The following is a 21,460-nucleotide window of genomic DNA, read 5'->3' as shown; positions in this document are numbered from 1 at the left end:
ATCAGACATTCCCTGTGCGTAACAGGTCTTCTCTGAAATCTTCAGGCCTGTATTTAAGAGGGATTAAATCAGTCAGTCAGATCCAAATGGCTCCTCTCTGTGTGGAATGCAGACAAATGAGCACCTCAAATAGTTGTAGAAAGAACTCGGCGCACAACCGCAGGGACGACTACTGCTCAAACTGCTGAGCCAGACAGCAGCCGGACACACTAAAAGGGCGATGCGGTTTTGGAGGGACAGAGAAATTGGCTGAGGGACCGCGCCGTGCGACATGCTGTGGTTATTTGGCCTCTAATGAGGAGTGATGGTTGACATATCGCTTTCTGCTTCCCTCAAGCGTGTGCTTTAAAAAACACAACTCTCAAGGTTGGAGACTCGGAGTGGCAGGTTGCAGATGACCTGTGTGATGCACCAAGTGTAACGTCTAATCTTCTGCGTATCTGTCAGTGGAATTGCTAGTTATCATCATCGATCTTCGTGATACTGTAGCTGTGGGACCATCATGGGATAATGACAGGTTTATATAAGATCACTAGACCCAGACAGAATCTGTATCTGAAGTTTGTAGCCATTTGGCTTAATAACAAATATGGATCAGAGAAGATGAAAGGCAGAAATCTACTTTAAAATGAAAACTCTAAATGAAAACTCTAGTTTAAAATGTAAGTTATATATATATATAACCTTTCAGTTCAGGTTAGTTTTGTATTTTTGTTTTCACTGTTAAGCCTGATATATAATAAAAACACCTGCAAATTAAGAAAAGAAGAAATTAAGAAATCTTTATCAGTTTGACAACACACATGCTGCAAATGCTCACAATACGACAAAATACAGAAATGCACTGCAAATAGGCCTACTCGCAACACAACCAAATACAGAAACACACTGCAAAAAAAAAAAAAAACAGAATTGCATTGCAGATACTTACAACACAACCAAATACAGAAACGCACTGCAAAAAACAGAAACGCATTGCAAATGCTCACAATGCAACCAAATACCGAAATGAGCTGCAAATACTCACAACACAAACAAATACAGAAACTTGCTGCAAATACTCAAAACACAACCAAATACAGAAATATGTTCCAAATCTTCACAACACAAATACAGAAACGCGCTGCAAATACTCACAACACAAAAAATACAGAAACGCACTGCAAATACTCACAACACAAACACAGAAACGCGCTGCAAATACTCACAACACAACCAAATACAGAAACTCACTGCAAACACTCACAACACTTGCTGCAAATACTCAAAACACAACCAAATACAGAAATATGTTGCAAATCCTCACAACACAAATACATAAACGCGCTGCAATTACTCACAACACAAATACAGAAACTTGCTGCAAATACTCACAACCAAATACAGAAATACATTGCAAATCCTCACAACACAAATACATAAACTCGCTGCAAATACTCACAACACAAACAAATACAGAAATGTGCTGCAAATACTCATGCTGCAAATACTCGCAACACAAGCAAATACAGAAACTCACTGCAAATACTCACAACATGTGCTGCAAATACTCACAACACAACCAAATACAGAAACGTGCTGCAAATACTCAAAACACAACCAAATACAGAAACTCACTGGAAATACTCACAACATGCGCTGCAAATACTCGCAACACAACCAAATACAGAAACACGCTGCAAATACTCGCAACACAACCAAATACAGAAACACGCTGCAAATACACAACTAAATACAGAAACACACTGAAAATACTGACAACTAAATACAGAAACGTGCTGCAAATACTCACAACACAACCAAATACAAAAACACGCTGCAAATACTCACAACACAACCAAATACAGAAACACGCTGCAAATACTCACAACACAACCAAATACAGAAACATGCTGCAAATACACAACCAAATACAGAAACACGCTGCAAATACTCGCAACACAACCAAATACAGAAACACGCTGCAAATACTCAACCAAAAACAGAAACTCACTGCAAATACTCACAACATGCGCTGCAAATACTCACGGTGCAAATACTCACAACACAACCAAATACAGAAACACGCTGCAAATACTCACAACACAACCAAATACAGAAACACGCTGCAAATACTCGCAACACAACCAAATACAGAAACGCGCTGCAAATACTCAACCAAATACAGAAACACGCTGCAAATACTAACAACACAACAAATACAGAAACAAAAACCAAACAGAAACATGCTGCAAATACTCACAACACAACCAAATACAGAAACACGCTGCAAATACAGCAACACAACCAAAACAGAAACCAACAACAAAAAGAAACGCTGCAAAACTCGCAACAAACCAAATACAGAAACACGCTGCAAATACTCACAACACAACCAAATACAGAAACAGCTGCTGCAAATACACAACACAAACAAACACACTGCAAACAACCAAATACAGAAACACGCTGCAAATACTCACAACACAACCAAATACAGAAACACGCTGCAAATACTGCAACACAACCAAAATACAGCTGCAAAACGCTGCAAACACGCAACCAAAACAACACAACCAAAACAGAAACACACTGCAAATACTGACAACTAAATACAGAAACGTGCTGCAAATACTCACAACACAACCAAATACAAAAACACGCTGCAAATACTCACAACACAACCAAATACAAAAACACGCTGCAAATACTCTGCAAAACACACAAATACAGAAAATGCTGCAAATACAAACAAATACAGAAAACACTGCAAATACTCACAACCAAATACAGAAAATACGCTGCAAATACAGAAAAACAAATACTCACAACACAACACAAACACGCTGCAAATACTCACAACACAACCAAATACAGAAACACGCTGCAAATACTCACAACACAACCAAATACAGAAACACGCTGCAAATACTCACAACAACTAAATACAGAAACACGCTGCAAATACTGCACAACCAAATACAGAAACACGCTGCAAATACTCGCAACACAACCAAATACAGAAACACGCTGCAAATACTCACAACACAACCAAATACAGAAACACGCTGCAAATACTCACAACTAAATACAGAAACACGCTACAAATACTCACAACACAACCAAATACAGAAACACGCTGCAAATACTCACAACCAAATACAGAAACACGCTGCAAATACTGCAACACAAACAAATACAAAACATGCTGCAAAAAAAACGCAACAAATACAGAAACACGCTGCAAATACTCACAACACAACCAAATACAGAAACACGCTGCAAATACTCAAACACAACAGAAAACCAAATACAGAAACACGCTGCAAAATACAGAAACACGCTGCAAATACACAACACAACCAAATACAGAAACACGCTGCAAAATACACAACAAAACCAAACTGCTGCAAATACTCACAACAGAACCAAATACAGAAACACGCTGCAAATACTCACAACACAACCAAATACAGAAACACGCTGCAAATACTCACAACACAACCAAATACAGAAACACGCTGCAAATACTTGCAACACAACCAAATACAGAAACATGCTGCAAATACTCACAACAACCAAATACAGAAACACGCTGGAAATACTCACAACAGAACCAAATACAGAAACACGCTGCAAATACTCACAACTAAATACAGAAACACGCTGCAAATACTCACAACACAACCAAATACAGAAATGTGCTGCAAATACAGAAACGGGCTGCAAATACAGAAACAGAAACGCTGCAAATACTCACAACACAACCAAATACAGAAACACGCTGCAAATACTCACAACAACAAATACAAAAACAGCAACAAAACAGAAACACTGCAAATACTCACAACAACTGCAAATACAGAAACACGCTGCAAATACTCACAACACAACCAAATACAAAAACACGCTGCAAATACTCACAACTAAATACAGAAACATCTGCAAATACTCACAACTAAATACAGAAACACGCTGCAAATACTGACAACTAAATACAAAAACACGCTGCAAATACTCACAACAAAACCAAATACAGAAAATACTCACACAAATACAGAAACACGCTGCAAATACTCACAACAAATACAGAAACGCTGCAAAACACAACACAACAAAACAGAAACACGCTGCAAATACTCGCAACACAACCAAATACAGAAACACGCTGCAAATACTCACAACACAACCAAATACAAAAACATGCTGCAAAAACAGAAACGCGCTGCAAATACTCGCAACACAACCAAATACAGAAACACGCTGCAAATACTAGCAACACAACCAAATACAGAAACACGCTGCAAATACTTGCAACACAACCAAATATAAAAACATGCTGCAAAACTCAAAACGCTGCAAATACAGAAACACGCTGCAAATACTCACAACTAAATACAGAAACACGCTGCAAATACTCACAACACAACCAAATACAGAAACACGCTGCAAATACTCACAACACAACCAAATACAGAAACACGCTGCAAAAACACAACAACACAACTACAAAACAGCAAAAACACGCTGCAAATACTCACAACACGCTGCAAATACAGAAACACGCTGCAAATACTCACAAACAACCAAATACACGCTGCAAATACAACACAACAAACACAGAAAAATGCTGCAAAACACAACTAAATACAGAAACACGCTGCAAATACTCACAACACAACCAAATACAGAAACACGCTGCAAATACTCACAACACAACCAAAACAGAAACACGCTGCAAATACTCACAACAACCAAATACAGAAACACGCTGCAAATGCAAATGCAACACAACAACAACCAAATACAAAGAAACACGCTGCAAATACTCACAACACAACCAAATACAGAAACACGCTGCAAATACTCACAACACAACCAAATACAGAAACATGCTGCAAATACTGACAACTAAATACAGAAACACGCTGCAAATACTCACAACACAACCAAATACAGAAACACGCTGCAAAAATACAACACAACCAAATACAGAAACACGCTGCAAATACTTGCAACACAACCAAATACAAAACATGCTGCAAAACTCACAACCAAACACAAAAATACTGCAAAAATGCTGCAAAAACAGAAACGCGCTGCAAATACTGCAACACAACCAAATACAAAAACATGCTGCAAAAACAGAAACGCTGCAAATACTCACAACACAACCAAATACAGAAACACGCTGCAAATACTTGCAACACAACCAAATAAAGAAACACGCTGCAAATACTCACAACAACAACCAAATACAGAAACACGCTGCAAAAAAACAAACCAAAACACAAAACACGCTGCAAAACAGAAACACGCTGCAAATACACAAAACAACTGCAAATACACAACACAACCAAATACAGAAACACGCTGCAAATACACAACACAACCAAATACAGAAACATGCTGCAAATACTCTGCAACAAATACAAATACAACAACACTGCAAATACAGAAACACGCTGCAAATACAACACAACAAATACAGACAACACGCTGCAAATACAACCAAATACAGAAACACGCTGCAAATACTCACAACACAACCAAATACAGAAAACTGCAAATGCAACAACACAAACCAAATACAAAAACACGCTGCAAATACTCACAACACAACCAAATACAGAAACACGCTGCAAATACTCACAACACAACCAAATACAGAAACACGCTGCAAATACTCACAACACAACCAAATACAAAAACACGCTGCAAAAACAAAACGCTGCAAATACTCTGCAAAACACAACCAAATACAGAAACACGCTGCAAATACTGCAACACAACCAAATACAGAAACACACGCTGCAAATACTGCAACACAACCAAATACAAAACATGCTGCAAATACAGAAACTCAACTGCAAATACACAACACAACCAACACTGCAAACATCACAACTGCAAATACAGAAACACAACCAAATACAGAAACGCGCTACAAATACTCACGGTGCAAATACTCGCATCACAACCAAATACAAAAACTGTATTTGGTTGTGTTGTGAGTTTTTGCAACATGTGCTGTAAAACTGATGAAGATGTTTCCTTAATTTGTTGGTGCTTTTTCTATTTTCATGTGTTTTCTTAAGTTGCAGCGCACTGAGCTTTCTCAGCCACCGTACAAAAAGTCACATAGAAACACATAGATATTTATATAGCAGACTACTTACATAAAATGCACATAAATATCAGTCACTTTATTTCTCCCAAAAATATGTCTTAGTAAGATGATATTTAAAACATATAATGGAATGCAATGCAGTGATTGAATGAATTAGGTAGAAGTTTTGATACATTTTGACATGAATTTTCTAACAAAAAAACCCCCAACATAATCAAGAAATATTGAAATACTGCTAACAATATGGCATTTAAAAAGTTATTCTCTTGTTTACTTCAGACCGTTTTAGATTGTGTACAACAGGATTTTCATTAAAGTTTTGATCATGGCGATAATTTAGCGGCCTTAGCAATGAATATGTAAAATATGGTACAGTAGGCTTAATAGGGTTAGCTTAATAGATCTGAAAAAGGACTTTCATGTCATTGACCCATTTTTGTGCAGATTTTGTGGAAAATCTGTGGAATGGATTTAAACATAATGCTTTATATAGCTAAGAGTATGCTCCTATTAGTAGGTCAGAGTTTTGTTAAATTAATTTCAACTATTTAATAATCACATAAAGTAGGAAGCACCAAATGTGCATAATTTTATGATTGACAGGTTCTCAAATTGAGCTTGAAGTAAATCTGTGAGTTCTGTGGGTGCAGATGCGTGTGGGCCTAGCGAGCACTGTCCAATAATGCTGCTGCAGAAACTGCTGGAAACAAGCGATGCAGTATTGCCACATCTTGCCACATATTCCCCTCAAATCACGACCCTCGGATGTCAGTAAGATGTCTCGTTTGGCTCACATCTAGTCAGGCTCAGAAACTTTCTGTCAGCATGTTGCAGAACAAGGAGAGAGTTTGACCTCAGCCAGCTGTGTCCAAAAAGCTGATGTGAGCCATATGACCAGCGGCAGAAAAAAGCGAAGCTGATGTGCTTTCATAACGGCTTCATAATTAACAAACATATGGCGCGCCTGTCAAACATTTAGAAATAGAGCGTGTTCTGTTTTTTCATGTTCTATCATGCGACTCAGGCTCAGATATTTTCAGCCATTCATTGTGACAGGCTTGTTTATTTTTATAGCGGCTAAGTGTGTTTACTGAGATTTTAATTAGGGTAATAAATTACGCTTTTAATAACAAATTGTGACAATGAAGTTAATTAAAAATTAATTAAAAAGTTAAATTCTAAACAATGCACTATATGTTATCACTGTTATATAGCTATTATATGTTATGACGATATGATATGAGATATGTATGTAAAGCTGACGTGAAATTTATAAAAGTCACTATAAATACAATAAAAGTTATGTGTGCGCCGATAGCCTTGTAGGCAGCGCGCAGACATACAGCGCCCTTGCGTTACGCGCGTCCCGTGTTCAAATCCCTACACGAGGACCTTTCCTGGTCCCTCTCCCTATCTCTGTCCCACTTCACCTCCTGTTAGTTCAGATCTGTCCTTTCTAAATAAAAGGCAAAAATGCCAAAAAATTAAATCTAAAAAAAAAAATAATAAACTAAAAATTCTAAAAGCAAAATTATTTAAACAAATGTTATTGTATATTAAAGTAAAATAAAACTGAATATGAATAAAAAATTATAGTAACACCAATATGATATGAAACATCACTATCTCATCACAGTATGGCCTGAATTTGCTTTATGACAACAACTGACTTTCTGTTATTGATATATTTCCTATTTAAATAGGAAGTTGGAGAGAGATGTGTCTCAGGTCCCATTGGCCTTTTTTATTTATTCTTGGTAGCAGGTGATATCTATGGAAGCCCGTTTCCACCACTGAATTAAAAAAATGTTCTCAGAATTGCGAGTTTATATCTCACAATTCTGACTCAATAACTCGCAATTGCGTGTTGCAATTCTGAGGGAAAAAAGGTCACAATTGCGAGATACAAACTCGAAATTCTGAGAAAAAAAAGTCTGAATTGTGAGTTTATGTCTCGCAATTCTGACTTTATTTCTCAGAATTGTGACTTTATATATGATAGCAGGCGATATCTATGGAAGCCCATATCAGCCTCTGAATATTTATTTATTTATTTATTTTTTAAAAAGGTTATTGTGACTTTTTATCTCAATTCTGACTTTTCTTCTCAGAATTGTGACATATAAACTCGCATTTGCTAGGTCTAAAGTTAGAATTGCGTGATATAACTCACAATTCAGTTTTTTTTTCATAATTGCTTGACATAAACTCAACTGAAAGAAAAAAAAGTCATAATTGCATGATAAAGACTCGCAATTCTGACTTTTTTTTTTTTTTTTTCTCATTTTCTGAATTTTTTTTCTCGCAATTCTGACTTTTCTTAAATTCAATCTGGCTGAAAAAACTGTTCTCAGAATTGCGAGTTTATCTCACCGTTTTGACTTAACTCAAAATTGATTCTGAATTGTCTGAAAGGTCTGAATTGTGAGTTTAAATCTCGCAATTCTGACTTTATTTCTCAGAATTGTGACTTTATTTGACGTCTATGGAAGCCAGTTTCCAACAATGTATAAACAATTTAAAAAGGTTATTGAGACTTTTTATTTCACAATATAAACTCACAATTCTGACTTTTTTTTCAGAATTGCATGATATTAACTCACAACTGCAACAACTCAAAAATGCCAGTTTATATTTCTAACTTTTTTTCTCGCAATTGTGAGTTTATAACACGCAATTCTGACAATTTTTTCTTACAAATGTGTTTATATCTCGCAATTTTGACATTTTTTTCTCGCAATTGTGAATTTATATCACGCAGTTGTGACGAGTTAAGTCAGAATTGTGAGATATGTACTCGCAATTCTGAGAACATAGTTTTTTTTCCCCACAGATTGGACTTTATAACTCAAAATTATAGTTTATATTGCAATTCTGTTTTTTTTTTTCTGTTCTTCACGCAATTCTGACCTTTTTTTCTCAGAATTGAGATATAAACTCGCAATTGTGAGTTATAAAGTCCAATCCGTGTTCTCAGAATTGTGAGTTCTGACCTAACTCGCAATTGCATTTCGCAATTCTGAGGGAAATAAGTCACAGTTGCGAGATATAAAATTGAAATTCTGAGAAAAAAAAGTCAGAATTGTGAGTGTATATCTCACAAGTCTGACTTTATTTCTCAGAACTGCCAGTTCATTTTTCAGAATTGTGAGTTTATGTCTCGCAGTTCTGACTTTTTAACTCAATTGTGAGTTTATATTAGTATTGTCAAAAATATAGATATTTCGATAAATATTGATAACGGTAGGTAATAAAAAGACAACGGATCATGTTAGCTCTGGTCCAATGAAAAAATATTAACAGATAGAACTTTGGATTTTAATTAGTTCATGTATTAGTAAATGTTAGTTTAAATTAACTTTTAACTAAGATTAATAAATGTTTTGGAAGTATTTTTCATTGTTTATTCATGTTAACTAATGTTAACAAATATCTATTACCATTAGCTTAAGTTCTAAGATTAGTTAGATAGTTCAGTTCATTTTAAAAGTGTGGTCTAAAATCAAAACAAAACAAAACAAAAAAAAAGTTTATTAAAGTTTGGCACCAGAAAGAAGATAAGGCTCGACCTGCAACAAAAACAACACGCTCACAACCTACACTACCAGCTGTATTTGAACAGCAAAGAAAGTATGAAGCAAACTCAAATGAAGCTAAGAAGCTGAACAGGGCTGTGGCAGTGTAGTACCTCAAAACATTTTTGTTCATGTAAAATATACCTCATTGTCATGTTCTAGATTTGTTATATTTATCTTTAAATGAAAAAAAAGTACCCCCTTAATATTGTGGCAGTTTTCGTGGTATCGAAAATGGTGTCGAATATCGATATTTTTCAAGGTATCGTATCGAAGTTAGAAATTCCAGAATCGTGACAACACTAGTTTATATCACGCATTTCACGCAAAAAAAAAAAAATAGAACTGCAAGTTTATATCACGCAATTCTGATTTTATTTCTGAGAACTTCGAGTTTATGTCTCATAATTCTGACTTTATAACTCTGAAAAAAGTCAGAATTGCGAGTTGTAAACTCGCAGTTGCAAAAAAGTCTGAGAGTACTGAAACGGGCTTTTACAGGTATCATTATTGGGTGGGACATTCTCATTCTAGAGAGCACTTGATTGGATAAAAATTTATAAAGCGCAGGATGAGTCACCAATATTTTTGCTAATTTTCCTGGAAGAGAAAGACTGTACATTTTAAATGCGTATACATGAAAAGTGAATCAGAAAGCATTGGGACATTAAATGGCTGTTATATAATACAGTGGCTCTCAGAGAATCTATAATAAAGTTATTACAAAATACATAATGAACAGTAATAAATTTGCAATAAAGCCATAATGAAACATTAATGCAGGGCTATGGGTGACGCCCAGTGAAATAACCGTAACCTCACTGGTCTGTTCTCATTTTCAGCCTATAACTGACTTTAGATTTGATTGATGGATGGCATTACATTGGGTCTAAGTGAACTATAATGAGTGTGTATTTCCTGTTGACGCCAGTAATTGGTGATTTGGGGCCGGGCTGTAAACACGAAGTGTTCGGTTATCCTCTCAGTATGCTTTCAAACAATCAAAACCCATTTCTGATTTATTTTAATGTACATTAGTCTAAAGTTGATAAGCTGAAAACATAGCCAAATATTTTGATGCGAGTCTGCATTTTGGACATTTTGAATTCAAACAAACCAAAATAAATAACCAATTTGCAACCACAGCGGGGTCAGAGCAAACTGAAATGTGTTCTACAATTTTATTTGTAGAAGTGGAATTAGCTTTTAGTGCAATTAAATGGAAGACGCTGATAGACAGACTCTAACCAGCAAAGAGTCATAGCACCCCCTAGTGGCCGATGTGTTCACTGAACGTATTTAAAACTCATTTGGAGATTCTCTATGTGGAAATAATCCCAACCTATAGCCGTTTTTCACAAGATTGCATATTAACTATATTCAAATAACTAAACAGCCTTGCAAACTTGCGTTTAAACACTGGATTCATTGTTTAAACGCAGCTGAATGTAGTTTCTGGCCTCAACATGTTCTGTTGAGTACAGTAGACTAATGTACAGTACATGACTTGAATGGTGTAGCAAGCGCAAGGCATTGAATCAAGTGTGTGATTCATTACTAGGGCTGTTGTTTTGTTAGTTGACGTTTGTGTATATGTGAGTGTGATCGTTCTTATTGGTTCTGAAGGTCAAGGGCTTGCATGTCTTTTGAAGAGGTTCTTTCTCATTTCGTGAAGCGCTTGTACTTCTCATCTTCATGCACTACCATGACAACAGCATCTCAACAAGGAGTGAGGAAAACTCCTAGTGGCCTGAATGTACTGTCGTGATTTCCCTACATTACAAATGTTTACTTTATTGTATAGTTTACATTTTATTTAATAATTGGATATCATTTTGTATATTTTATATTTTATTAATAAATGATGACAATTTATACATCTATCTAAATAGTAACAGTGGTAATAACTTTTATACTCTTCAATAAAACTGTAAGGAAAAGTACTCTCTCCGTGTTTATGTATATGTGGAAAACAGAAGCCAGCTTGTCTAAGTACTCTTTGAAGTGTACATATTGCACACACACATACATGTTACTTTAACACTTACTAGTGAGCCTTCCTCCACGATTGACTGCCTGCCCACCAACGTAAGGTTGACTTGTTGCCATAGTTACCTAGTGGGTGGTCTGCATCCGACTTTTTTTTTCTGCTTCCTTTGGTCACTACACTGGATTGCACTGTGGAGGATAAAAATATAAATATTTTTTGAAGTGGTTTAGGACAAGCACAAGAACAGGGAATAATTACTGAAACATTTCAACAAGAAAACATTACTATGATGTAAACCTCTACATATAGCCGACAATATTGACTTGACTAAAACTTTAAAGGAGAACAACTCCACTCCAGAACAACAATTTACAAATAATTTAATCACCCCCTTGTCATCCAAGATGTTCATGTCTTTCTTTCTGCAGTCATAAAGAAATTATGTTGGGTTTTTTTTTTTTTTGAGGAAAACATTTCATCATTTTTCTTCATATAATGGACTGATATGGTGCCCTGATTTTGAACTTTCAAAAGGCAGTTTAAATGCAGCTTAAAACGATCCCAAATGTGGTTGTAAACTATCCCAGCCGAGGAAGAAGGGTCTTATCCAGCGGTTATTTTCATTTGAAAAAAATACAGTTTATATACTTTGAAATTGTCCTATATCGCTGTTTTGCCTTTTTTGTTAAGGGTGTTTGATTGTTTCTTTGCATGTTCACTTTGCAAAGACTGGGTCAGAACTTCTGCAGTGATGTAGGATGATTTTTGAAGTCGAGGGAGAAAATATGATTGGAGTTTTTCGACTGTCTTGAGTCAGAATAGACAGAGGAGATAAAGGTAAGACGAGCGTTTGACATTAAAAAGTATTTAAATTGTATTTTTTAAATGAAAATAACCAATCGTTTCGCTAGATAAGACCCTTCTTCCTCAGCTGGGATCGTTTACAACCACGTTTGGGATTGTTTGAAGCCGCATTTAAACTGCATTTTGGAAGTTCAAAATCAGGGCACCATATCAGTGCATTATATGGAGAAAAATGCTGAAATGTTTTCCTCAAAAAAACATAATTTCTTTGCAACTGAAGAAAGAAAGACATGAACATCTTGGATGACAAGGGGGTGAGTACATTATATGTGAATTTTTGTTTTGGAAGTGGACTTCTCCTTTAACCTGTGCTGACAGTTCTCTTGCTGCACTTTTTTTTTTTTTAACTGATTCGATCTTTTTTCCATATAGTGGACAATTAAAAATATTTACATTTATACTATACTATATACTATTTATACTATACTATCCAACTAATCGTCTTTTTTTTTTTGTATGTTTGTTTGGTTTTTGTACAAGGCAGTAAAAAAAATTATCTGATTTAGCATTACATCACTTGCTTCTCTGCAGCGAATGGGTGCTGTCAAAGTGAGAGTCCAAACAGTTGATAAAAACATCACAATAATCCACAAGTAATCCTCAAAACTCTGCTGCATTTCTCTAAATAAAATCTAGGTTTGTTTGAATTTGGAGAGAAAATTCTCAGCTCAAGCACCATTTACAAAGCAAAAACAGTCCAAACGGTTCTAAACAAATATGATGGTGGATGTTAATGTAATCCTTTTTACTGAGAAAGCATTATTATGGATTATGGACTCAATAATGGATTTGTTTCTTACAAACATGCATCTTCACAAGACGTTAATTGATGGACTGGAGTTTTGTGCATTACTTGTTAATTTTTGTGATGTTTACATTGAATTTGAACTCTGATGTAACATTATAAATGTCTTTTCATCACTTTTGATCAATTTAAAGCATCCTTGCAAAATAAAAGCATGCTGATCTTCGGATCTTTCTATTCATCAAAGAATCCTGAGAAAAAAGATAGTACTCATCTGTTTTAAATATTGATGATAATATTAATAATAAAACATGTTTCTTAAACAACAAATCAGCATATTAGAATGATTTCGGAAGGATCGTGTGACACTGGAAGCTGAGTAATAATGCTGAAAATGTACCTTTGATCACAGGAATAAATTACATTTTAAATACATTCAAATAGAAAACACATTTTAAATAGCAAAAATATTTCAAAATGTTACTGGCTTTGCTGTACTTCGGATCAAAACAGAACATACTTTTCAAAAACATTAAAAATCTTCCTGTCCAAAAACTTTTGACTAGTAGTGTAGATTGTTTTCTGGAATTTATTTAGGGTTTAGGATACTTGCGTCAGTTTTCCCACTTATCTCAATAGGAAAAAATGTCCCAATTATCCTGAATTCACCCTATTTATTTATTACTAAATAAATAAAAAGCGTGTTGCAGTGAAGTTTAAGTGCACAAGTAAACATAAAATAATCTGCTAACAATAAATAAATAAAAAACGTTCTATGTAGTACTGTTTAAGAAGAGATGCTCGAGCTCGTGAGCCCAAGTGACACTCCAGCGCGTGGGATGAATCGCACTGACGTCACTTAGTGACTCAACCGTTCATCCTTAGTAAAAGTAAGGCGGCTGTGAGTAACAACCCCTCTAGTCTTGGCTCAGCAGTAATTAAGCTCTGACGGAGGGTACATGTACAGATGGCGGTGCTACAGGTGCAGGAAGGCTCTGTGGAGCATTCTTAAAGGAATTTAAACTGCGCAATTCTTCCTCATTACCTCGTAAACCCGAAAAGATCGGTTTTCAGCTCATATCGCAGGTAAGGTGGTGAATGTATGTAAATATAGCTGGGTTGCGAACTATAAGTTATGTTACTTTTTAGATATTACAACGAGTTTGCTTTACACTCACTAAATTGTGTTTTAAAGATGTTCGTCACTTGTGCGTTTCTTTTCTAGTTATGAAACACACCACTAGATGGCGCTATTTGAATACAGAAATGTTCACACGGGTTGTTTATTATTTGTTAACGTTCTTTAAATGTTTATTTGTATATATATTTACGTATAGTGTTTCTTGATCTTTATGCTGGCTTAAAATATATAATACATTTTATTGCTAGAAATCTAACATTCCTCATGACATGCAGTCAGCTTTACAGAAACAAAACATTAGGAAAACTTTTTTTATCTCTCTCTCTCTTATACTATGTACTATTTACTTTCTCTCTCTTGTCATCTGCACAGCTGTCCAGCAGCTGGGATTCTTCCTTCATCCCTGCAATGGGATGGAAAATGATGTCAGTGATGCTGATGCATCTGCAGCCAGTAGAAAAGTGCTATTGGTACCAGTTTATGAAGAGCTTTTCTCTGATTGAGCTCAGGGAGATGAACAGCTGGGAGAGCCAATCATCATGGAGAAGAGGTGGGTCTTTTAACTCTCCCCTGACCAATAATCATGGCTTCATCGGGGTTAAAAGATGATCACACTGACTGAGCATCATATTTCATGTGTGTAGCATGTTCAGACAAAGCTGTTCCCAAGCAGAGCTGGTTCACGTTTATGGATTTTCACCTAGTTTTTTAATCTAATGTTTGATTTATGATGCTAACACGAATTGTTAGAATGTAACATATTTCTTATAAGATACGGGGTGCATGAAATTGATTATTATTTATCTAATATTGATTGTTTTTGCATTGTCCTATCCGAATAAAAATATATCTCTAGTTTGATGTTGTTAGGGATCTGACCAAACCTATAACTTGTATTAAAGTTAATTTTGTGCTATGGACATTGATGACACTGAAATAAAAACATTACATTGGACTTGAGCCATGTTTAGAGACCAAACCTCCCTGTAACATAGCGGCGTCAACTTTTACACATGCATAATCTAGTTGGAATTATAATTCAGAGCCACAGATATAAAGCACACCACGCCGCCACTCAAAACTAGATGCATCTTTTATGGCTCTGTCGCACCAGAGGAATTCCAATAAGCTAGTTCATGCATCACTGTTCTGGTGAGTCTGTCTTCTGTATGTCCTTATGCTACCGCGAACACATAAACAGTGTTGATTTATGGCATCTTCTGGTTTTTCTCTTTGCTTGGAATCAGCGGTCACATGTGGTTCATGGATGTCAGAACTCCATGTTTGACTGACTCAAGTGTGTAGTTCTGTTACCATGGTGAGCATGGAATCCGGCTCAGCCAGACAGAGCGTCTGATTGGCTGGCATGCCGACATTGGTATATCATGCAGCCGGCTGACTCGCCCAATGGAGACGGTGCAGCACTGGAGCTGTTGCTATGGGCAGTCAGACAGGAATCTGTCTCATTTCTTATGGTCTGTGTGTTTTTTGTGATGCACCGTCTCTGCGTGTCCATCAAATTTTGGGTTGTGCTCACCCCAAACACTGTCATCTCTCCTTGTTTGATAGGATGGGGATAGGGCAGATGGGGTATGTGGGTGCTATGCACAGAAAGTCACGTAGGCAAGACCCCCTCCTCCTTTCACCCACCGCCTCACTGCCTCAATAGCTCAGTCTAAGTGTCTCAGTCTCAGTCAGAAGCTGTGGGTCTACCCAGCTGTGACCAGACACTGCCAGGAATGCACAAGCATTTCGAGTTCTCCTCGAGTTCTTCTATGTCCTGTCCTGTCCTATGCCCAGCATTTTTCATCTATTCTCAAATCTCACCATCATATTTTTTCTATCATATAATCTATTCTTAATATATCCAGTCCATCCATTTCCAACTTTCCAATCAGAATTTATTGTCATATCTTACAATCATCTATTCTCTTATATTATCTATTCATTTCTCCTTTCCTGTTCCCATTCTTTTTCCTATCCTCATTCTTTCCTAGTAATTGGATACTATCCTATCTCAACAACATCTATTTTTATTCTATTCTATTATATCTTATGGTATCCTTTCCTGTTCTTTCATATTTTGACCTGCCTTGTCGTATTCTTTTCTCTTTTCTTTTCTTTTCTTTTCTTTTCTTTTATGTCCTGTTCTGTCTTATTCTGATTAAGTCATATTCTATTCTATTCTATTCTATTCTATTCTATTCTATTCTATTCTATTCTATTCTATCTTTCCTGTTCTTTCATATCTTGACCTGCCTTGTCCTATTCTTTTCTTTTTTCTTTTCTTTTTTCTTTTCTTTTTTTCATGTCCTGTTCTGTCTTATTCTGATTAAGTCCTATTCTATTCTATTCTATTCTACTCTATTCTATTCTATTCTATTCCTGTTCATATAATATATCTATCCCATTTCATTTCTATTCTATTCTATTCTATTCTATTTTATCCTATTCTATTCTATAATGTTCTTTTCTTTCCTATCAGATCTTATACTGTGCTTTCCTATTCTTTTTCAATTCTGTTCTATTTCTATTTGTTCTGTTCTATTCTATCCTATGCTTTTCATGTTCTTGTCACTATCTTATCTTATCCTATTCACACTCTTTCCCATCCTATTCTATTCTATTCTATTCTGTTCTGTTCTATTCTATTGTTTTTTTCAGAACGTATTCTGTCTAAACCTATGCTTTCATATTCTGTCTTTTTCAATTCTATTCCATTAATATTCTATTTGTATTCTGTTTTGTTCTGTTCTATTCTGCCGGATTCTGTTTTGTTGTTCTATGCTTTTCATATTCTTGTCGCTATGCTCCTATCTTATCCTTTTCATATTCTTTCCTATCCTACCTTACTCTATCCTATTCTATTCTGTTCTATTCTATTCTATTGTTTTTCCTTATCAGATCTTATCCTGTCTTATCCTATGTTTTCCTACCCTGTCTTTTTCCAATTATATTCCATTCCTGTTCTATTCCATCCTACCTTCTTCTATTCTGTTCTATTCTATTCTGTTGTGTTGTCCTATGCTTATCGCTATCATATCATATCATATTCATACTCTTTTCCATCTTGCCCTGTTCTACTCTATTCTATTCTGTTCTGTTCTGTTGGTTTTCCCTATCAGATCTATACCAATCCCATCCCATTCCTATTCTTTCTTATGCTGTCCTGCCCTATTCTATTCTATTCTATTCTATCCTATTCTATTCTATTCTATTCTATTCTGTTGTTTTTCCTTATCAGATCTTATCATGTCTTATTGTATGCTTTACTAACCTGTCTTTTCTATTCTATACTGTGTTCTATACTTATCCCATTCATATTCTTTCTTATTCTATCCTGCCCTATTCTATTCTATTCTATTCTATTCTATTCTATTCTGTCTTATCCTATGTTTTCCCTATCCTGTCTTTTCCTTTTCTATTTACTCCCTGTTTTTTTCCATCATTTCCTGGTATGTCTTATCCTATCATTTAATATCTTTCCTATTTCTATTCTATTCTATTCTATTCTATTCTATTCTATTCTATTGTTTTTCCTTATCAGATCTTATCATGTCGTATCCTATGCTTTCCTACCCTGTCTTTTTCCAATTATATTCCATTCCTATTATATTCTATCCTACCTTCTTCTGTTCTATTCTGTTCTGTTCTGTTCTGTTCTGTTCTATTCTATTCTATTCTATTCTGTTCTGTTCTGTTCTGTTCTGTTCTATTCTATTCTATTGTGTTGTCCTACACTTTTCATTTTCTTGTTGCTATCCTATCATATCCGATTCATATTTTTTCCCATCTTGTCCTATTCTACTCTGTTCTATTCTGTTCTATTCTATTCTATCAGATCTATACCTATCCCATCCCATTCCCATTCTTTCTTATGCTATCCTGCCCTATTCTATTCTATTCTATTCTACTCTATTCTATTCTGTCTTATCCTGTTTTCCTTATCCTGTCTCTTATTCTATTTACTCCCTTTTTTTTTTTCATCATATCCTGGTATATCTTATCCTATCCTTTAATATCTTGCCTATTTCTATTCTACTCTATTCTATTCTATTCTATTCTTTGCTATTCTATTCTATTATATTTCTATTGATATCCTATATTCATTCTATCCTATTCATATTATTTTCGCTGGTCTTCTCAAATCCTTTGCATTTCCTATTCTAGTTCCTAATGCTGTTCTGTTCTCTCCTGACATGCTATCCCTATTCTGGCCTATCCTATCCTACTATATACTGTTCTTTCCTTTCCTATTGCTTTTTTGCCTTTTGTCTCTTACTTATCACTAGCATCTATTAGTGCTTATCGTATCCTATCACCACTAATCTCCTGCTGAAATCTACTCTCTGCGTGTCAGACAAGATGTTGTTTTTTTTTATTTCAAGTCAAACTTATGATTCTCATGCCACAGACTGACACTGACAAGCAACCTATTCAGACTTGTGGGATGAGCTTTCTTGATTTGGGTTGGCAAGGAAACACCAACAACACCCAAAACAACTACCTTAACACCCAAAGAGGAACACCCTGGTGTGGTTATATGCATCACTATAATCTAGCTAAGCTCAGAATTGTTAATATGGTTTCAGCGCAGCTTTTAGTCCATTAAAAACTCTGTAGCAACTGTAGTGACCACATCCACCGCTACATGGAGAGACGTTTACATCAAAATACCGTTACAGAATATAATTGTTCCATGATGAATTACACAATTCCATATTTCTTCAATCAAAACAGATTTAATTGAGCATACAGATATTCCCGAGGCTTTGAAATATACCCGATTCTTTTAGAAAATGGAGTCTTTTGCCACCCTACAGTGAGGTTTAAAAATAGCACATAGTGTGTTGGCCTTGTTCCAAAACACACACACATACACGGCAGACACACTCTCTCTCTTCCACTTTTTTTTTCACACATTTCCCACCTCCAGGGCTCATATTCGCTGATATCCCTTGACGGACACAGGCTGCTTTCTTCTGATTGGCTGAAGTGAGATGATTGACAACTGAGCAGAGTGCAGGAGCAGCAAGCAGTGGCTCCGCCCCCAGGTTGTGCACGTGGATGAGTCCGCTGCGAACATCTAAGAATCAGAGAGAGGAAAGGAGAGGAGAGGGGAAAGAGGGAGGAGAGAAGTGGGGAACAGAGGCGACAGGATTGACTTGGGAAGGAGAGGAAGGGAGAGGAAAGGTTTGGATTTGCTTTGAAGGAAAAAGAAGGAGGAAAAAAGGGAGAAAAAGGGGAGAGAAAGAGGAGGTGAAAGAAGAGGAGAGGAGGTAAGATGAACATTTTTTAGGAAAGACCATCTTTTTATTCAGAACATCTTATAATAGAGTTACATGCGTGGGTTTTTTATATGCAAATTAGCATAGGCATTTGTTTTTATAAAGGTAAATGTCGTGTATGCGTGCATTACGTGCACACTGATCAGCACTAAAGCAGTCATTCATTATTCTGACAGCAGTGTACGTGTGTGTGTGTATGTGTGTGTAGTAGCATTACAGATGCATTGCCTCACATCATCGCCGGCAACTGTAGTTACTGGTATCGCTTACACCGGCTCTCTAGTTCCGTGTGATTAAATAAATGCCATCATGAGATTACAATCCCTAAGGCATTCTAGTTTTCATATTGTAAGATGAATGTCATGCAAACGTTGCTTCAAAATGCACTGGTTTTTAGAAAATGGCATCATCTGGTATGCATGTCAGCTCATAGAGGAAGTATGGTTCTGAAAATTACTGTGTTTACTTAAAAGCAATCCAGTGTGTACTGTAAATGTTTCCAGGAGAAAAAAAAGCATTGGACGGCTATTGTTTGCACAGGCCTGCAGGGGGCTTAATGGCACACGTGCTGTGGTTATCTCCACATACTGACCTACATTCACCGGAGCTTTACCACAAGCAGACAACCGTGAGCTGCTAAAATATCCTTCTAAAAATAGAAGCTTAACCCAAGTCATTTGGTGGAGCTGTAATGAATGAAACCGTGATGTCAGTTAAATGAGATCAGTTGTGCCTTGTAGACTGAAATGAACCTTCCTGAGTTGAAACCCAGAACAGAGTTCAAACACAGAAACAGGAAGTCGGTAATTGCAGAATTAATCGCTTGTGAGGACAGCTTAGATACTTGAGTCAGCTGTGTTTTTGGAGACCCAAGTTTGTATGTGCTGAAGCTCAACCTTATTTGTTTCTCCTCGTATAGTTACAAAGTGTTTGCTAAACCTTTGAGTTACTATAATTCTTGAAGAGCGTAGTCTAGTGTTGAATCTGAGCAGAAACACCCTAAATATATAAATACAGCACTCTGAAAACGTAACCATCCTTTTAAATTTCTCATGCATACTGTGCACCTTTTACAGCTCAGCGGTAAATTAAAACATTATGCCTGGTTCTGGTATGGGCCACGGTGGTCCAGCTGTGTGAGTCGCAGTGGTGGTGGTTATGGTTTGGGAGTGAAGGAAACTTGGTTTTGGAAACATCCTAAAGTTTTGCCAATCCAAGCACTTCACAACCTCATATGGGAATCTGTGGTTCTGAGGGAACTGTCATTACTGGACCACCATCGTTTTGGAGCTCGTTAGATAGTTCTGTACAGTAGTTCCACCTTGTGTCGTATCTGCTTCATATCTGCCTGAACTAGTTTACTGTCAGGCTGCCAAATAACTCCCGGATTAGACTATAGTATGATCTCAACAGCCTGAAAACAAACTTTGGATCTGGGTCTTCTTTCAGTAGTCTGATCTCAAATTTATGATCTCTTTTGTGTAAGTGTCTAAATGATGTCAAATCTCCATCAGTCTGATATCAAGCTTGTGATCTCAGTCATCTGATTTAAACACTCGAATCTCCCCAGTCTGAGCTCAAACTTCTGATCTCGTCTAATTGCAAGAGTCAATTTCAGGAACCTGATTTTAATCCTCTGATTTTAAGTCCGATATCAAATGTCTGATCTCAAACTTCTGATCTTGTCTAACTGGTATAGTTTGTTTTCAGACTTCTGATCTCAAACCTATAAATTGACAATCTGATAT

The 21,460-nt window shown here is 36.2% G+C and overlaps 1 protein-coding gene across 3 annotated transcripts in view; it reads left to right on the top strand.

The window, feature by feature from the left end:
• The first annotated feature begins 14,154 nt into the window (after positions 1 to 14,154).
• Positions 14,155 to 21,460, top strand: part of kdm6bb (lysine (K)-specific demethylase 6B, b) — a 36,126-nt gene continuing 28,820 nt past the window's right edge. For 2 of the 3 annotated variants that reach the window (XM_051121089.1, XM_051121084.1), the window contains exon 1: positions 19,505 to 19,703. The gene's annotated coding sequence lies outside the window, so the exon portion shown is untranslated. Of the gene's footprint in view, positions 14,370 to 14,796; positions 14,975 to 19,504; positions 19,704 to 21,460 lie in introns of those variants that run through there. The other variant, XM_051121086.1, reaches the window with a different exon arrangement.

Source organism: Labeo rohita, chromosome 10 (assembly GCF_022985175.1).
Source record: "Labeo rohita strain BAU-BD-2019 chromosome 10, IGBB_LRoh.1.0, whole genome shotgun sequence".
In the NCBI taxonomy this organism is placed as follows: Eukaryota; Metazoa; Chordata; class Actinopteri; order Cypriniformes; family Cyprinidae; genus Labeo; species Labeo rohita.
Note: the sequence above shows the minus strand (reverse complement) of the source record. Positions and strands in the feature narration are given on the sequence as shown.